This window comes from Aythya ferina (assembly GCF_964211825.1).
Source record: "Aythya ferina genome assembly, chromosome: 4".
NCBI classification, from domain to species: domain Eukaryota; kingdom Metazoa; phylum Chordata; class Aves; order Anseriformes; family Anatidae; genus Aythya; species Aythya ferina.
The window spans coordinates 76584325-76587315 of record NC_140300.1 but is presented as its reverse complement, the minus strand read 5'-3'; the positions used below and the strand labels follow the sequence as shown (position 1 = coordinate 76587315).

The 2991-nt window shown below is 52.6% G+C and overlaps 1 long non-coding RNA gene across 1 annotated transcript; it reads left to right on the top strand.

The window, feature by feature from the left end:
* The first annotated feature begins 1120 nt into the window (after positions 1 to 1120).
* Positions 1121 to 1810, top strand: LOC311435709. The gene is made up of 2 exons (XR_014692332.1): positions 1121 to 1371; positions 1478 to 1810. It is a non-coding gene; the product is annotated as an uncharacterized lncRNA (long non-coding RNA).
* Positions 1811 to 2991: the final 1181 nt, after the last annotated feature.

Here is a 2991-nt window from a genome sequence, read left to right as displayed (position 1 = left end):
CTGGCACCCATCGGGTGCCACAGCTCCATGCTGCCTAGCAACAAGCGCCAGCGGCCTCACTATTGAGTGCGCCCAGAGGCGCCAAGGCAGGCGGCCAATGGGGCGGTGCCTCGCCATGATGGAGCAGAGATGTCACAGGGCAGGGTGGGTGACATGGTGCTTGGTGTGCTGGGGCTGTGGCACTCCGGCGTTGGTGGCGCGCAGGCGAGGCGCGGCCTTTGGGCTGCTTGTGGCCCCTGAGGAGTGCTCCTGTGTGCAGCTCTCGGTGTTGTCTTCACTGTGTGACCCCGCAGGAGGGTGTCGTCGTGCAGCTTTCGGTGTTCTTATCACGGCAGCCCTGAGCAGTTCTGCATCGTTCAGCTTTTGGTGGTTCTCCTCTGCAGCCTCTGAGGAGTGCTTTCTTGAGCAGCTTTTGCTGTTTTCTTCACTGCGACTTGAGGAGTGCTTCTGCGTCCAGCTTTTTGTGTTGCCTTCACTGCGTTTCCACTGAGGATGCCTTCATTGTGCAGCTTTTGGGGTTCTTCACATCACATTTACCCTGAGGAGCGCTTCATCATTCAGCTTTTTGCATTTTCTTCACTGTGGCGCTGAAGAGTAATTCTTCGTGGAGCTTTTTGTGTTTTCTTCACCTTGTGGTCCCTGAGGAGTTCTTCATCGCGCAGCTTCTGGGGTTCTCTTCACTTCGGGACTCCGGAGGAATACGTCATCGTGCACATTTTGCTGTTTTCTTCACTACGGCCCTGAGGAGTTCATCGTGCAGCTTGCGGTGTTTTCTTCTACTCGGCCTTGAGGAGTTTTGCACCGTCCAGCCTTTGGGGTTCTTCGCCATGTTTTCCCTGAGGAGACCTTCATCATGTTGCTTTGGTGTTGTTTTCACCTTCCAGCCCCTGAGAAGTGCTTCACCTTCTAACATTTGGTGTGGTGTTTTTTTTTTTGTTTTTTTTTTTTTTTCTCATTCTAGGCCCTGAGGAGTGCTTCTGCGTGCAGCTTCTGGCGAATTCTTCATTGCGGCCCATGAGGAGCTCTTCATCGTGCAGCTTTTCAGGATCTCTTCACCACGTTTCCCTGGAGGAGGGCTTCACTATTCAGCTTGTCGTGTTTTCTTCACTGTGGCGCTTGAGGAGAAATTCTTCGTGGAGCTTTTTGGGGTTTCTTCTCCCTGTGGCCCCTGAAGCGTGCTTCTGCGTGCGGCATTTGTTGTGTTCTTCACTACGGCCCTGAGGAGTTCTTCATCGTGCAGCTTTTCTGGTTCTCTTCACTTCGGCCCCTGAGGAGAGCTTCGTGGTGCAGCTTGTGGTGTTTTCTTCACTGCGGCCCTGAGGAGTTCTGCACCATCCAGCCTTTGGGGTTCTTCACCATGGTTTCCCAGAGGTGAGCTTCATCATGCCAATTTTGGTGTTGTTTTCACCTTGTCCCTGAGAAGTGCTTCATCTTCTAACATTTGGTGTTTTTTTCTCTCATTCCGGGCCCTGAGAAGTTTTTCATCGTGCAGCTTTGTGTGCTTTCTTCACTACGGCCCTTGAGGACTTCTTCATCGTGCAGCTTTTGGCGTTTTCTTCTACTCGGCCCTGAGGAGTTCTGCGTCGTGCAGCTTTTGGTGTTTTCTACAATGAGGCTCTTTTTGGCATCGCCCATGTCTGCAGCCAGACCGACAGCTCCGTGCCTGACGTGTGGAGAAGCACATTCTTCTGTTTGTTTTCAATCTGCCAACCGATCATTTCATGTCGAGCTGTTTTTTGTTTTGTTTTTTTTTTTTTTGTACTAGGAGGTGCCATGTTCTGTCATGTTGCTATAAATCTCTTTCAAACCATTTCCCAGTTCTCTTGCCTCATGTACTGGGTTTACGTGGCAAGGTTTTGGTAGCGGGGGGTCATCAGGGTGGGTTCTGCGAGAAGAATCCAGAAACCGTGCCATGTTAGAGAAGGGCCCGCTGCTGGCCACAGCCAGGCCAAGAAGCACTGTTGTTTGCGCCTCTGTGAGGCCAGATTTAAGAAAGGTTAAAAAAAAAAAAAAATGCTGCGGAAGAGCAGCTGGGAGAGAGGGAGGAATGAGAAACAGCCTTGCAGACGCCAAGGTCGGTAAAGAGGGAAGGGGAGAGGTGCTCCAGGCGCCGGAGCCTGTAGCCTGTGGTGAGGACCACGGTGAAGCAGGCTGTCCCCCTGCAGCCCATGGGGTACCACGGTGGAGCAGGATTCCACGCTGCAGCCCGTGGAGGAGACCCCGGTGGAGCAGGGGCAGAGAGCCACTGAGAAGGAACGGCGGAGACAAAGCGCTACAGACTGACCGCAGCCCCCATTGCCCCGCTCCCCTGAGCCGCTCGGGGGGAGGAAGTGGGAGGGGGTGCACTGGGGGGGAAAAATCTTACTGTCTCCCTACTCTGAGTCTGCCTTGCCCATCACAATACCTGCTGAGTGATCTCCCCATCCTTATCTCAGCCCTTGAGCCCTTGGCATCGTATTTTCTCTCCCTTTCCCTTTCAGGAGGGGGAGTGAGAGAGCGGCCGTGGTGGAACTCGGCTGCCCACCCAAGTAAAAGCACCACACAGTAACACCTACACTAAAGTCCCTTTGCTGCATCTGAAGTCCTTTCTTCCTTGTCCTAAATCTATGGCCTGGGGAGAAGTTTGCTCGCTTTTTACTTGCACCATCCTTCTCCACATCTCGGTTCTGCCTGCTCTTGACATTAAAGCCTTAGTCCATTAATCCAATGTTTAATCTTTCCTTAGAGACCATGTTTCCTAAAAGTCTGATCCTAAGAAGGGTCGTTCTTAGCATCACTTCCTGGGTTCCTTGGATGCTTTCTGCTCGGTGTGTGTGTTCCTTGAAATACAATCCTCAGAAATGGGCACAATTTCAGTGGAAAATTTCACAGTAGACCCCACGCTCTGGATAGAGCAGTCTTCCGTCAGCCGCTCCCTCTCACCTTCTTCAACCTGCTGATGGGAGCACGAGGTGGAGGGTGTCGAAGGCTTTCTGAAGGCGACACATGGGT